Genomic DNA, 15,865 nt, shown 5'->3' on the forward strand with positions numbered 1-15,865 from the left:
GCCCCCCCGGGATGCACAGCCCCACTCCTCGGCCCCCTCGGGGGTCCGCAGCCCCCCCACTCCCCCTCCCCAGATGCTCACAGGGGGAAAGGAACGGCTCGGCCTCAAGCTCTGCGGGCTGCCTGTGGCCCCTGCAGAGCCCACGATCCTCGGCAGCCCACACGCGGGGCGAAGCTCGCAGCCCGAGGAGGAGTCACAGGGAGCCGCCGCTCCTGCCACAACCCTCCTTCCCAGCCTGCTGCTGGAGCACAAGGCACTTGAAAGCAGCAGGAAAGAACAAGGAGGGCCTCGCAAGATGGCAGGAATAACGCGGGGAGCCTAAAGCGTTTAGCCAGGCAGGGCTTGCCACTCACCTTGTGCCGTGGTCGAATCCCAGCCCGCAACTCAGCACCACACAACCGCTCCCTCGCTGCCCCCTCAGCGGGAGGGGGGAGAGAATTGGAAGGGCAAAAGTGAAAACACTCCACTCGTAAGGAAAAGGGGGGAAAAAAAAAAACCCCAAACAACAGAGAGAAAAACCCCAGACAGACAAGCGGTACAAACGAAAACAACGGCTCGCCGCCAACCGCCCGATGCCCGCCCAGCCAGCCGCAGCCCAGCAGCGGCCCCCCCGCCAACCTCCCCCCCGAGTTTTATTTCCTGACGTCACAGGGTCTGGAACATCCCCTGGGTCCGCCGGGGTCAGCTCTCCCAGCGGTGCCCCCTCCCAGGCCCTCGCGCACCCCCAGCCCGCTCGCCGGCAGGGCGGGGCGAGGAGCAGCACAGCCCCCGGCGCCGTGCAAGCGCTGCGCAGCGGGAACTCACGCAGCCCCGCGTCACCGACGCCGTTCTCAGCACAAACCCAAAACGCAGGAGGAGGGAGAGCGGGGTGGGAGTGGGGGGCGGGGGAGCGGGAGGGGGGTGCCAGAGTTTGGGCGGGGGGCAACGGGCAGGTTGGCGGGGCAGGCAGCACCCCAGGGGTCCGGGCCCCTCAAATGGCTGGTGTTTCACCCCAAAGCTTCCCCAAATCGGGGGTTTTTTTGCTTTTGTATAATATCAAAGCTGGGGTTTTTTCCTTTTCCAAAATATTCCACTGGGAGGTTTTTCAACGCTTTTTCACAACAAAACTTGGTGATTTTTGCTTTTTCGTTTTGTGCATGAAAATGGGGGTTTTTTTGCTTTCCGGCTGCCCAAATCCTGGTGGATTTGGCTTTCCCGGGAGCTCCAAGTTGGGTATTTTTCCCCCAAAAATGCGGGTTTTCTTTTTCCCAACCCCTTGCAGGCCCCGAATTAGGGGTTTTGTGGTGTTTTTAGGCCACGGCGGCAGGTCCCGCTCTGTGTGCACGGCCCTGCAGGGGAAAGTCCCTGTTGGGGGGACCGGCCCCCAATCAGGATGGGAAAAGACGGAAAAAGAGAACAGGGAAGAGGCAGCTTTTGAAAGCGCTTTTGGATCTTCAACAGAGAGGTGGTTCGGGGGGGTGGGGGGGGTGAAGAGTTTTTAAATCCTTTCTATAAACAGGGTTTCTTTGCATTTTAAAAACCTTATCTATCATAGACGTTTACGCTTAACGTATTTACACATACCTCTCTCTCTATATATTTAGTGAATATATTTATGTTTCACTTATACCCCCCGATTTCCCACTCATTATATATAATACCTGCTCAGACTAGATATCTGTCGACTTACATATTTTGACACTTCAATGTCTTTATAGACTTCTCTATTTACACTTACGTATATTTACACTTATCTCTTTATAGACTTAGATTTTAGACTTAGATATCTATTTGCACTTATAGATCATCTCTTAGATTACATATAACGCCTATTTAGGCTCTCTATGTAACACGTAGTAAGTGTAGACAGCGGTATCTATTCAGACTTTTTTCTATTTTCAATTCCTTCATACATAAAATATATCATCCCTTCTGCGTTTGGAAGTGCTTTCTTTTTTAATTTATATAGACGGGAGTTCTTTTTGTATTTTAAAACCCTATATACGTCTTCCGGATTTTTTTATGCTCTAAAATCCTTTAGATAATAGGGCAGATATAGGTTCCTATTTTGAAATCCTTGTATACATATAAAGGAATATTATTTTTCAATATATAGAACAAGGAGAGATTTTTCTCTATTTCGAGGCCTCACAGACAGATTTAGAGTTTTTAAAAATTTTTGAACCCCCCCAGGAATTATCAGGCACTTTTGGGCTGTGACCCCCTTTGTGGGGGGGGGGGACCCCCCATGACCCCCCATTCCCCACTCACCTGCTCCTCCACGGCATCATCAGCCCGCCGGTGATGTTGGGGTGCCCCAAATGACATCATCACCCCTCCAGGCCCCCAACCCCCCCTTTTTATTCAGCCCCCAAAAAGGCACAACAGGAGGGAAATGGCCCCAACCGGCAGCTCGTTACTTTAATAATGCCGTTGGCGTATGTACGCACGCACCCCCGCCAAAAAGGGGTGCTCTGCTAGAAAGATAAAGGAGGGGCGGCCCCCCCAAACGCTTGCAGCCCCCCCTCAGCCCCCGTCCCGCAGGCTGGCAGCCGGCCCCTTACCCTCAGCACGCCCAACGACCGGCAGGCAAACCCGGGCCGGGGGTCTCTCCTGAGCACCACGGGACGCTTACAGCACGGCATCTGAAAAACAAAAATCCCAACGGATCTATTTCAGCACGTTAAAAAAAACAGCACCGAAGGCAGCAGAGGAATTCGGTCAGGACAAGGGAGAGGGTAGCAGTCGAGCTAAAGGAGGGTGCCAGGCAAACGGGTCAGCTCGAAATACAACGCGGCCTTTAAAAGCTCGAGCGATTCGAACGCTTAAAATCCGCGTGAGGACTAATTGACGCGATTCTGAACGCGTCCTTCGCAGAGAAGTAAACGCTCTCGCTGGTGTCGGAAAACGCCTCGTCCCTTCCTTACAGCACCGCTGCCGGGAGATAACCCCGTGAGGCTGCAGGACGAGGGCGCGCCGTAATCGGCATCTACGCTCACGGATCCGCCGCCACAGCTCCAGCCCTGGCGCTGCTGCTGCTGCTGCTGCTGCGCATCTCGCTCGCTTGGCCGATAAAGCTGAAAGCGAAGCGTAAAACTTTGAAGAGTAAAATGAAAAAGAAAGAACAAATCTCAGCAATTCATTTTATGCTAAAAAGGCGTGCGTACGCTTACAGACGTACGACGAGAAGGCTTATACTATAAAAATATTTGATTTTCCTTTTGCGTTAATTGAAATTGCGTAGCTGTGAATTCATACCGTTAAATTATCTACCTCCAAACTACACAGCTATCGTTTGACTAGGGGTTTTGCGTGCGTCACATGACTAGGAGGGACGCCTGGCCAGCTGCGCCGAGACCGATGCTACCCAACTGCCGGGGAAACGCGCCACTGAAAGCGAGGCAGAAATAAAGGACTTCAGAGCGCTCTGCCAAAAGATCGGGAAAAAAACCCGATCAGTTGCCTCTCTTTTTAAACGTTTAGAGCAACTACCTAACTGCTTAAGCACACCTAATAAATTATACGCTACAGCTCTTTGGCAGTTGCAGTTTAAACAACGCAAGTCAGTTTGGAAGTTATACAATTTTCACTTTCTTTTTAAAATTTCGTTTACGATAGAAAAATCAGTGAGATAAGAGATCTCCCATACGGTTTTACTTTTTTTTTGGGGGGGGGTGGGGTGGGGGCAGGCGGTGGGGAATATCAAATCCCCGGTGCTGCAATACATCAGGCTACCAAAAAGGACCGGCAGGTTTGCTAACGCTGTCGGCCGTACCCGAGCGTGCGGAGGAACGCGTCTTTACGATCTCTCGACCGTTACACCCGAGAACCAAAGATCAGCCGTACGTCGACTATCGGAAGACGTGCTGCGCTTGGGTCTGTGCAAGGAAATCGACCTACCCCTTTTTTTTTTTTTTTCCAGAGAGAGCGCGAAAAGTCTCCTTGCGGATGACTTCTACTGCCGAGCACGTCATCTCTGAAGATCCATTCTGATGGGAAGTTCGTAAAAGGCGACTCCTTTGAACGAGAAAGATTTCCATTCTGGAAAATCTCTTTCCAACCAAAGTCAAAATTACGCGCTGCAGGTTAGGAAAAAGGACGCGATAGAAGCAGTAACTCACCAAAACCACATCAGGACTCTCTGTCGCTAGTTACGAGGCTGCTACCGCTTCTCGGGAAAGCCTGGAAAGCGCACCGAAGCGACGCCGATTTGTCCCGTGTTGTCCACGCCGCTTCTTTGACCTTGATTGCTTTTAGCACAGATGCTAGCATCTCAGTAAGGTGTTCGAGTGCTCCTGTAAGGCATTTTAAACACCGACTGACTGAAAAAGCATACAGCTTTTATCGTGAAAACAAAGCCTGTTTCTCCCGAACATCCCAGCTCTTACAAACGGTTCCTTTCCTCTTCTAGTCCAACATTATTTTCACAGCACCCTTTCCTAGCAAGCGCACAGAAACAGAAGAGCGTGCTTGCAGGAAGAGAAAACAGACGGAGGGAAGCAAGCTTTGCAGAGGCGTACCACGCTCCAGAACAGACCTCCTTTATTTTTAGTATTTGCGTTAAAATATTTCACGTTAAAAAATCATATAGAAGGAGAGCTGCCACGTTCCTCGTGTTAACTGTAAAGTCCGTGCTACGAGCACCTTAGGAAAAACGCAGACACATGTCACAGGCCTACCTCGTACTTGCAGACCACTAGGGATCCTTTCCACCTGTCTCGTACTTTCACGGCAGTTGACGTTCTGCTGAGAGGAAAGGGAAAAAAAAACAAACAACGTTTAGCACAAAGCTTCCTTTGCCGCGAAGAGAACAACTGAGTGGAGGAGAAAGTATTTGGCATCGTCTTTGGTGCGGTTGTTGAGACAGGCCACTAGAGCTTCTGCACGTTTCAGACAACCGTGCCTTTTTTTTGGCTCATTGGCAGCTTTAGTTTCGCGAGAACTCACTTGCCTAGAAAGAGGAGTGACAGAGAAGGAAAAGAGAGGTCAGGCAGCAAGAGAGCTCTGCAGGCTGCCACCAGTCAACGTCGCACTCTTAAGGAAAAACAAACAAACAAACAACCAACCAACCAAACAAACAAAAAACAAACAAAAAAAACCCCAAAACACACAAACACAAAAAAACCCCGCAAAACCCAACAACAAAACAAAACTTTGACGTTGTACCTTTCTTTTCTTTTGGAGCTCGTCCCTGTCTCAGCTGATCGTCTCGTCAGAGCACGAAGTGCAGATGATCCGTATCCCGATGACATCTGCACGCGATGAACACGTGTTCAGAAATAGTCCAGATCTGTAAGACTGGTGTCATTTGTGTGGTTCCAAGCATCCTAACTCCATTTTACTGACCAATGCATTTGTGAGGAAACTAAGTAGCTTTTAAACGTAGCCTCTCCTTGGGGAGAAAAATGCGTTAGGGAGTGAAAAAAAGGATGATTCAGAGCTCCCAACCATGACGGAGCAGCGGGAAAACTAATGAAAGCGAAGACCAACAGCAGCAACGCGAAGCGGCATTTGGCTTTAATTCCGATCACGTACTTAAGCGGCTCGCCAAGTCTATGCCTCGATCCCATGAATGACTAGCCCTTTTTTGGAAGGACCAACTTTTTTCCTTCAAAGTCCTAGATTGAAGACTCCACTGAACAGAATGGGGATGGAGCCACAGGACAACATGCCATCAACACTCTAATGAAAAAAAAAATCAAGTAAAAATCCAGTTGAAGTATCAGTTTCCATCGTGTCTCGTTCATTACGTTTCTAGTAGTACCTGGGTGCTCCAAAATTCACTCTCCTGACACCACGTAGTACTACAAATTACAATTACGCGTGTAAAAATAAAAGGCTATTTCCAACCTGCCCGTAAAATCAGTACGAACAAACAGAAGAGAAACACTTGACCCTAAAGAAGGTCACAGGCAGCTCTTAATTTATCGTAGGCGAAAGCTCATTCTTTTCCCTGAAAGGAAAACGCTCGTAACTACCCAGGGACCGATTCGGGAACGAGGCACGCGCGCTCTGTTAACGGCAACCGTTCATCAGCTTTTCTGCACCGGCACAAATTTGCCTTTTCCCTGGGTTTGACGCGGAGCACCTGCAGCGTCCTTGAACGCGCCAATGTTTCTCCCCGCTCCCCCGGCCCCGCACGTGCCGTTACCTGAGCAGCAAGCGGCGTCAACCGCGCAGGATTTTCTTCACGTGACGCAGAAGGTGACGCTGGGAAAAGAGGAGGCACAAAATGAACCTGTTTGTCACACCCAGCCAACGGTGAAAACCCAGGGAAGGATTCTGCCGTGCGGGGCCGGGCTGTGCACCCCCGGAGCTCCAGCCGGCCGGTTTCGCTCCCCTTTGCCGGGTACCGGGGAGACACCGCCGCCTCGTGCTGCCGCCTGCCCCCCGGGGAGAGCCGGGGGACCCCCACCTCACTTCAGCCCTCGGGAACGGGGCTGAAAGGTCCGATCCCGGTGCCGGGGGAGCAGAGGCGAGCTGGCTGGGACCAGCTTTTGCTCCTGGAACAGCCCTGGGGTGGACCTGTCCCTCCCTTTCAAACGCTCCAGCAGTTTCGGGGGCAGAAGGCCGTTTCTAAGCCCTCTCTCCAGCAGCTCCTCCCTCGACTCGGCCCGCGAAGCCCCCAGTCTGCCTGCAGGGAGGGCTGGGGGGTCCCCGGCCCCACGGGGCGACAGTGGGGACTCGCAGGGAGGATCTGTTTGCACAAAGCGCCCCCCCCCTCCCGCCCGCCGGCCCCCCGCCCCGGCCCGGCCCACTGCGCGGCCCCCCTAGGGCACGCAGCCCCCCCCCCCCAACTCCCCACTCCCCAGATGCTCACAGGCCCTCCCCCGCCTGGAGCCCCCCCAGCCCCTGTCCCCGGAGCCTGCAGAACCGCCCCCCCCCGCCACAGCCCGGCTCCCCGGGCCCGCGGCTCCTCACACTCACGCTGCGCCGCCGCCTCGGTGCAGAGCCCGCCGCGCGCCCCGTTGAAATACCGTCCGCAACCAATCAGCGCGCGGCTCCACCGGCCCGCCCGCGCGAGGCACGCCGGGAGTTGTAGTCGGCGCCCCGGGACCGCGCATGCGCACGGCGCCCCGTCCGCAACCAATCAGCGCGCGGCTCCACCGGCCCGCCCGCGCGAGGCACGCCAGGAGTTGTAGTCGGCGCCCCGGGACCTCGCATGCGCACGGCGCCCCGTTGAAATACCGTCCGCAACCAATGAGCGCGCGGCTCCACCGGACCGCCCGCGCGAGGCACGCCAGGAGTTGTAGTCGGCGCCCCGGGACCGCGCATGCGCACGGCGCCCCGTTGAAATACCGTCCGCAACCAATCAGCGCGCGGCTCCACCGGCCCGCCCGCGCGAGGCACGCCGGGAGTTGTAGTCGGCGCCCCGGGACCGCGCATGCGCACGGCGCCCCGTTGAAATACCGTCCGCAACCAATGAACGCGCGGCTCCACCGGCCGGCCCGCCCGCGCGAGGCACGCCGGGAGTTGTAGTCGGCGCCCTAGGATCGCGCATGCGCACGGCGCCCCGGGACCGCGCATGCGCACGGCGCCCCGTTGAAATACCGTCCGCAACCAATGAGCGCGCGGCTTCACCGGCCCGCCCGCGCGAGGCACGCCGGGAGTTGTAGTCGGCGCCCCGGGACCGCGCATGCGCACAGCGCCCCGGCACCGCGCATGCGCACGGCTCGCAGCCCCTCCCCAGCGTTTGCAAGCACTTCCCAGCCCCAGGACCCCCGGAGCTCACAGCACCCGACCACACCATTTTCCAGCCCCCTGGGAGCCCCACTCTCAAGTCCCGCCAGGACCCACAGCCCCACTCCCCAGCTCTTGGGGGACCTTGATCTCGATGGTCCGGGAGTCCTCCAGGTGTACTCTCTGGTCTGGACGTCCGTCTCTATGGTCCGGGAGTCCTCCAGGTGTACTCTCTAGGCCGGACTTTGCTCTCTATGGTCCGGCAGTCCTCCAGGGGTACTCTCTAGGCCGGACTTTGCTCTCTATGGTCCGGCAGTCCTCCGGGATACTCTCTAGGCCGGACTTTGCTCTCTATGGTCCGGCAGTCCTCCAGGGGGTACTCTCTAGGCCGGACTTTGCTCTCTATGGTCCGGCAGTCCTCCAGGGGGTACTCTCTAGGCCGGACTTTGCTCTCTATGGTCCGGCAGTCCTCCAGGGGTACTCTCTAGGCCGGACTTTGCTCTCTATGGTCCGGCAGTCCTCCAGGGGTACTCTCTAGGCCGGACTTTGCTCTCTATGGTCCGGCAGTCCTCCAGGGGTACTCTCTAGGCCCGACTTTGCTCTCTATGGTCCGGCAGTCCTCCAGGGGTACTCTCTAGGCCGGACTTTGCTCTCTATGGTCCGGCAGTCCTCCAGGGTGTACTCTCTAGGCCGGACTTTGCTCTCTATGGTCCGGCAGTCCTCCAGGGGGTACTCTCTAGGCCGGACTTTGCTCTCTATGGTCCGGCAGTCCTCCAGGGGTACTCTCTAGGCCGGACTTTGCTCTCTATGGTCCGCAAGTTCCCCACGTGCACTCTCCGCTCCGGACGACCGCCTCGATGGTCCAGAAGTCCTCCAGCTGTACTCTCTAGGCCGGACATTTTCCTCTATGGTGCGGAAGTCCCCCGGGTACATTCTATGCATCTGGACCTCCGTCTCTATGGTCCGGAAGTCCTCCAGGTGTACTCTCTGGTCCGGGAGTCCGCCATCTCTATGGTCCGGGAGTCCTCCAGCTATACTCTCTGGTCTGGTCTCTATGGTCCGGAAGTCCTCCAGCCCCTCTCCCCGACCCCCTAGGGCTCGCAGCCCCCCCCAGCCCCACTCCCCGGCCCCCCCGGGATGCACAGCCCCACTCCTCGGCCCCCTCGGGGGTCCGCAGCCCCCCCACTCCCCCTCCCCAGATGCTCACAGGGGGAAAGGAACGGCTCGGCCTCAAGCTCTGCGGGCTGCCTGTGGCCCCTGCAGAGCCCACGATCCTCGGCAGCCCACACGCGGGGCGAAGCTCGCAGCCCGAGGAGGAGTCACAGGGAGCCGCCGCTCCTGCCACAACCCTCCTTCCCAGCCTGCTGCTGGAGCACAAGGCACTTGAAAGCAGCAGGAAAGAACAAGGAGGGCCTCGCAAGATGGCAGGAATAACGCGGGGAGCCTAAAGCGTTTAGCCAGGCAGGGCTTGCCACTCACCTTGTGCCGTGGTCGAATCCCAGCCCGCAACTCAGCACCACACAACCGCTCCCTCGCTGCCCCCTCAGCGGGAGGGGGGAGAGAATTGGAAGGGCAAAAGTGAAAACACTCCACTCGTAAGGAAAAGGGGGGAAAAAAAAAAAACCCCAAACAACAGAGAGAAAAACCCCAGACAGACAAGCGGTACAAACGAAAACAACGGCTCGCCGCCAACCGCCCGATGCCCGCCCAGCCAGCCGCAGCCCAGCAGCGGCCCCCCCGCCAACCTCCCCCCCGAGTTTTATTTCCTGACGTCACAGGGTCTGGAACATCCCCTGGGTCCGCCGGGGTCAGCTCTCCCAGCGGTGCCCCCTCCCAGGCCCTCGCGCACCCCCAGCCCGCTCGCCGGCAGGGCGGGGCGAGGAGCAGCACAGCCCCCGGCGCCGTGCAAGCGCTGCGCAGCGGGAACTCACGCAGCCCCGCGTCACCGACGCCGTTCTCAGCACAAACCCAAAACGCAGGAGGAGGGAGAGCGGGGTGGGAGTGGGGGGCGGGGGAGCGGGAGGGGGGTGCCAGAGTTTGGGCGGGGGGCAACGGGCAGGTTGGCGGGGCAGGCAGCACCCCAGGGGTCCGGGCCCCTCAAATGGCTGGTGTTTCACCCCAAAGCTTCCCCAAATCGGGGGTTTTTTTGCTTTTGTATAATATCAAAGCTGGGGTTTTTTCCTTTTCCAAAATATTCCACTGGGAGGTTTTTCAACGCTTTTTCACAACAAAACTTGGTGATTTTTGCTTTTTCGTTTTGTGCATGAAAATGGGGGTTTTTTTGCTTTCCGGCTGCCCAAATCCTGGTGGATTTGGCTTTCCCGGGAGCTCCAAGTTGGGTATTTTTCCCCCAAAAATGCGGGTTTTCTTTTTCCCAACCCCTTGCAGGCCCCGAATTAGGGGTTTTGTGGTGTTTTTAGGCCACGGCGGCAGGTCCCGCTCTGTGTGCACGGCCCTGCAGGGGAAAGTCCCTGTTGGGGGGACCGGCCCCCAATCAGGATGGGAAAAGACGGAAAAAGAGAACAGGGAAGAGGCAGCTTTTGAAAGCGCTTTTGGATCTTCAACAGAGAGGTGGTTCGGGGGGGTGGGGGGGGTGAAGAGTTTTTAAATCCTTTCTATAAACAGGGTTTCTTTGCATTTTAAAAACCTTATCTATCATAGACGTTTACGCTTAACGTATTTACACATACCTCTCTCTCTATATATTTAGTGAATATATTTATGTTTCACTTATACCCCCCGATTTCCCACTCATTATATATAATACCTGCTCAGACTAGATATCTGTCGACTTACATATTTTGACACTTCAATGTCTTTATAGACTTCTCTATTTACACTTACGTATATTTACACTTATCTCTTTATAGACTTAGATTTTAGACTTAGATATCTATTTGCACTTATAGATCATCTCTTAGATTACATATAACGCCTATTTAGGCTCTCTATGTAACACGTAGTAAGTGTAGACAGCGGTATCTATTCAGACTTTTTTCTATTTTCAATTCCTTCATACATAAAATATATCATCCCTTCTGCGTTTGGAAGTGCTTTCTTTTTTAATTTATATAGACGGGAGTTCTTTTTGTATTTTAAAACCCTATATACGTCTTCCGGATTTTTTTATGCTCTAAAATCCTTTAGATAATAGGGCAGATATAGGTTCCTATTTTGAAATCCTTGTATACATATAAAGGAATATTATTTTTCAATATATAGAACAAGGAGAGATTTTTCTCTATTTCGAGGCCTCACAGACAGATTTAGAGTTTTTAAAAATTTTTGAACCCCCCCAGGAATTATCAGGCACTTTTGGGCTGTGACCCCCTTTGTGGGGGGGGGGACCCCCCATGACCCCCCATTCCCCACTCACCTGCTCCTCCACGGCATCATCAGCCCGCCGGTGATGTTGGGGTGCCCCAAATGACATCATCACCCCTCCAGGCCCCCAACCCCCCCTTTTTATTCAGCCCCCAAAAAGGCACAACAGGAGGGAAATGGCCCCAACCGGCAGCTCGTTACTTTAATAATGCCGTTGGCGTATGTACGCACGCACCCCCGCCAAAAAGGGGTGCTCTGCTAGAAAGATAAAGGAGGGGCGGCCCCCCCAAACGCTTGCAGCCCCCCCTCAGCCCCCGTCCCGCAGGCTGGCAGCCGGCCCCTTACCCTCAGCACGCCCAACGACCGGCAGGCAAACCCGGGCCGGGGGTCTCTCCTGAGCACCACGGGACGCTTACAGCACGGCATCTGAAAAACAAAAATCCCAACGGATCTATTTCAGCACGTTAAAAAAAACAGCACCGAAGGCAGCAGAGGAATTCGGTCAGGACAAGGGAGAGGGTAGCAGTCGAGCTAAAGGAGGGTGCCAGGCAAACGGGTCAGCTCGAAATACAACGCGGCCTTTAAAAGCTCGAGCGATTCGAACGCTTAAAATCCGCGTGAGGACTAATTGACGCGATTCTGAACGCGTCCTTCGCAGAGAAGTAAACGCTCTCGCTGGTGTCGGAAAACGCCTCGTCCCTTCCTTACAGCACCGCTGCCGGGAGATAACCCCGTGAGGCTGCAGGACGAGGGCGCGCCGTAATCGGCATCTACGCTCACGGATCCGCCGCCACAGCTCCAGCCCTGGCGCTGCTGCTGCTGCTGCTGCTGCGCATCTCGCTCGCTTGGCCGATAAAGCTGAAAGCGAAGCGTAAAACTTTGAAGAGTAAAATGAAAAAGAAAGAACAAATCTCAGCAATTCATTTTATGCTAAAAAGGCGTGCGTACGCTTACAGACGTACGACGAGAAGGCTTATACTATAAAAATATTTGATTTTCCTTTTGCGTTAATTGAAATTGCGTAGCTGTGAATTCATACCGTTAAATTATCTACCTCCAAACTACACAGCTATCGTTTGACTAGGGGTTTTGCGTGCGTCACATGACTAGGAGGGACGCCTGGCCAGCTGCGCCGAGACCGATGCTACCCAACTGCCGGGGAAACGCGCCACTGAAAGCGAGGCAGAAATAAAGGACTTCAGAGCGCTCTGCCAAAAGATCGGGAAAAAAACCCGATCAGTTGCCTCTCTTTTTAAACGTTTAGAGCAACTACCTAACTGCTTAAGCACACTTAATAAATTATACGCTACAGCTCTTTGGCAGTTGCAGTTTAAACAACGCAAGTCAGTTTGGAAGTTATACAATTTTCACTTTCTTTTTAAAATTTCGTTTACGATAGAAAAATCAGTGAGATAAGAGATCTCCCATACGGTTTTACTTTTTTTTTGGGGGGGGGTGGGGTGGGGGCAGGCGGTGGGGAATATCAAATCCCCGGTGCTGCAATACATCAGGCTACCAAAAAGGACCGGCAGGTTTGCTAACGCTGTCGGCCGTACCCGAGCGTGCGGAGGAACGCGTCTTTACGATCTCTCGACCGTTACACCCGAGAACCAAAGATCAGCCGTACGTCGACTATCGGAAGACGTGCTGCGCTTGGGTCTGTGCAAGGAAATCGACCTACCCCTTTTTTTTTTTTTTTCCAGAGAGAGCGCGAAAAGTCTCCTTGCGGATGACTTCTACTGCCGAGCACGTCATCTCTGAAGATCCATTCTGATGGGAAGTTCGTAAAAGGCGACTCCTTTGAACGAGAAAGATTTCCATTCTGGAAAATCTCTTTCCAACCAAAGTCAAAATTACGCGCTGCAGGTTAGGAAAAAGGACGCGATAGAAGCAGTAACTCACCAAAACCACATCAGGACTCTCTGTCGCTAGTTACGAGGCTGCTACCGCTTCTCGGGAAAGCCTGGAAAGCGCACCGAAGCGACGCCGATTTGTCCCGTGTTGTCCACGCCGCTTCTTTGACCTTGATTGCTTTTAGCACAGATGCTAGCATCTCAGTAAGGTGTTCGAGTGCTCCTGTAAGGCATTTTAAACACCGACTGACTGAAAAAGCATACAGCTTTTATCGTGAAAACAAAGCCTGTTTCTCCCGAACATCCCAGCTCTTACAAACGGTTCCTTTCCTCTTCTAGTCCAACATTATTTTCACAGCACCCTTTCCTAGCAAGCGCACAGAAACAGAAGAGCGTGCTTGCAGGAAGAGAAAACAGACGGAGGGAAGCAAGCTTTGCAGAGGCGTACCACGCTCCAGAACAGACCTCCTTTATTTTTAGTATTTGCGTTAAAATATTTCACGTTAAAAAATCATATAGAAGGAGAGCTGCCACGTTCCTCGTGTTAACTGTAAAGTCCGTGCTACGAGCACCTTAGGAAAAACGCAGACACATGTCACAGGCCTACCTCGTACTTGCAGACCACTAGGGATCCTTTCCACCTGTCTCGTACTTTCACGGCAGTTGACGTTCTGCTGAGAGGAAAGGGAAAAAAAAACAAACAACGTTTAGCACAAAGCTTCCTTTGCCGCGAAGAGAACAACTGAGTGGAGGAGAAAGTATTTGGCATCGTCTTTGGTGCGGTTGTTGAGACAGGCCACTAGAGCTTCTGCACGTTTCAGACAACCGTGCCTTTTTTTTGGCTCATTGGCAGCTTTAGTTTCGCGAGAACTCACTTGCCTAGAAAGAGGAGTGACAGAGAAGGAAAAGAGAGGTCAGGCAGCAAGAGAGCTCTGCAGGCTGCCACCAGTCAACGTCGCACTCTTAAGGAAAAACAAACAAACAAACAACCAACCAACCAAACAAACAAAAAACAAACAAAAAAAACCCCAAAACACACAAACACAAAAAAACCCCGCAAAACCCAACAACAAAACAAAACTTTGACGTTGTACCTTTCTTTTCTTTTGGAGCTCGTCCCTGTCTCAGCTGATCGTCTCGTCAGAGCACGAAGTGCAGATGATCCGTATCCCGATGACATCTGCACGCGATGAACACGTGTTCAGAAATAGTCCAGATCTGTAAGACTGGTGTCATTTGTGTGGTTCCAAGCATCCTAACTCCATTTTACTGACCAATGCATTTGTGAGGAAACTAAGTAGCTTTTAAACGTAGCCTCTCCTTGGGGAGAAAAATGCGTTAGGGAGTGAAAAAAAGGATGATTCAGAGCTCCCAACCATGACGGAGCAGCGGGAAAACTAATGAAAGCGAAGACCAACAGCAGCAACGCGAAGCGGCATTTGGCTTTAATTCCGATCACGTACTTAAGCGGCTCGCCAAGTCTATGCCTCGATCCCATGAATGACTAGCCCTTTTTTGGAAGGACCAACTTTTTTCCTTCAAAGTCCTAGATTGAAGACTCCACTGAACAGAATGGGGATGGAGCCACAGGACAACATGCCATCAACACTCTAATGAAAAAAAAAATCAAGTAAAAATCCAGTTGAAGTATCAGTTTCCATCGTGTCTCGTTCATTACGTTTCTAGTAGTACCTGGGTGCTCCAAAATTCACTCTCCTGACACCACGTAGTACTACAAATTACAATTACGCGTGTAAAAATAAAAGGCTATTTCCAACCTGCCCGTAAAATCAGTACGAACAAACAGAAGAGAAACACTTGACCCTAAAGAAGGTCACAGGCAGCTCTTAATTTATCGTAGGCGAAAGCTCATTCTTTTCCCTGAAAGGAAAACGCTCGTAACTACCCAGGGACCGATTCGGGAACGAGGCACGCGCGCTCTGTTAACGGCAACCGTTCATCAGCTTTTCTGCACCGGCACAAATTTGCCTTTTCCCTGGGTTTGACGCGGAGCACCTGCAGCGTCCTTGAACGCGCCAATGTTTCTCCCCGCTCCCCCGGCCCCGCACGTGCCGTTACCTGAGCAGCAAGCGGCGTCAACCGCGCAGGATTTTCTTCACGTGACGCAGAAGGTGACGCTGGGAAAAGAGGAGGCACAAAATGAACCTGTTTGTCACACCCAGCCAACGGTGAAAACCCAGGGAAGGATTCTGCCGTGCGGGGCCGGGCTGTGCACCCCCGGAGCTCCAGCCGGCCGGTTTCGCTCCCCTTTGCCGGGTACCGGGGAGACACCGCCGCCTCGTGCTGCCGCCTGCCCCCCGGGGAGAGCCGGGGGACCCCCACCTCACTTCAGCCCTCGGGAACGGGGCTGAAAGGTCCGATCCCGGTGCCGGGGGAGCAGAGGCGAGCTGGCTGGGACCAGCTTTTGCTCCTGGAACAGCCCTGGGGTGGACCTGTCCCTCCCTTTCAAACGCTCCAGCAGTTTCGGGGGCAGAAGGCCGTTTCTAAGCCCTCTCTCCAGCAGCTCCTCCCTCGACTCGGCCCGCGAAGCCCCCAGTCTGCCTGCAGGGAGGGCTGGGGGGTCCCCGGCCCCACGGGGCGACAGTGGGGACTCGCAGGGAGGATCTGTTTGCACAAAGCGCCCCCCCCCTCCCGCCCGCCGGCCCCCCGCCCCGGCCCGGCCCACTGCGCGGCCCCCCTAGGGCACGCAGCGCCCCCCCCCCAACTCCCCACTCCCCAGATGCTCACAGGCCCTCCCCCGCCTGGAGCCCCCCCAGCCCCTGTCCCCGGAGCCTGCAGAACCGCCCCCCCCCGCCACAGCCCGGCTCCCCGGGCCCGCGGCTCCTCACACTCACGCTGCGCCGCCGCCTCGGTGCAAAGCCCGCCGCGCGCCCCGTTGAAATACCGTCCGCAACCAATCAGCGCGCGGCTCCACCGGACCGCCCGCGCGAGGCACGCCGGGAGTTGTAGTCGGCGCCCCGGGACCGCGCATGCGCACGGCGCCCCGTCCGCAACCAATCAGCGCGCGG

General features: G+C 54.4%; 2 long non-coding RNA genes across 2 annotated transcripts; both read right to left on the reverse strand.

Moving 5' to 3' along the window:
• Positions 1-2,414: 2,414 nt before the first annotated feature.
• Positions 2,415-7,002, reverse strand: LOC142077120 (uncharacterized). The gene is made up of 7 exons (XR_012671562.1): positions 6,907-7,002; positions 5,146-6,189; positions 4,659-4,722; positions 4,101-4,274; positions 3,755-3,996; positions 2,907-3,056; positions 2,415-2,624 (listed from the first exon to the last, which is right to left on the reverse strand). It is a non-coding gene; the product is annotated as an uncharacterized LOC142077120 (long non-coding RNA).
• A 4,413-nt stretch (positions 7,003-11,415) lies between these two features.
• On the reverse strand, positions 11,416-15,305 carry LOC142077123 (uncharacterized). Its single transcript, XR_012671565.1, has 5 exons — positions 13,931-15,305; positions 13,444-13,507; positions 12,886-13,059; positions 12,540-12,781; positions 11,416-11,841 (listed from the first exon to the last, which is right to left on the reverse strand). It is a non-coding gene; the product is annotated as an uncharacterized LOC142077123 (long non-coding RNA).
• Positions 15,306-15,865: the final 560 nt, after the last annotated feature.

This window comes from Calonectris borealis, unplaced genomic scaffold (genome assembly GCF_964195595.1).
Source record: "Calonectris borealis unplaced genomic scaffold, bCalBor7.hap1.2 HAP1_SCAFFOLD_158, whole genome shotgun sequence".
NCBI lineage: Eukaryota > Metazoa > Chordata > Aves > Procellariiformes > Procellariidae > Calonectris > Calonectris borealis.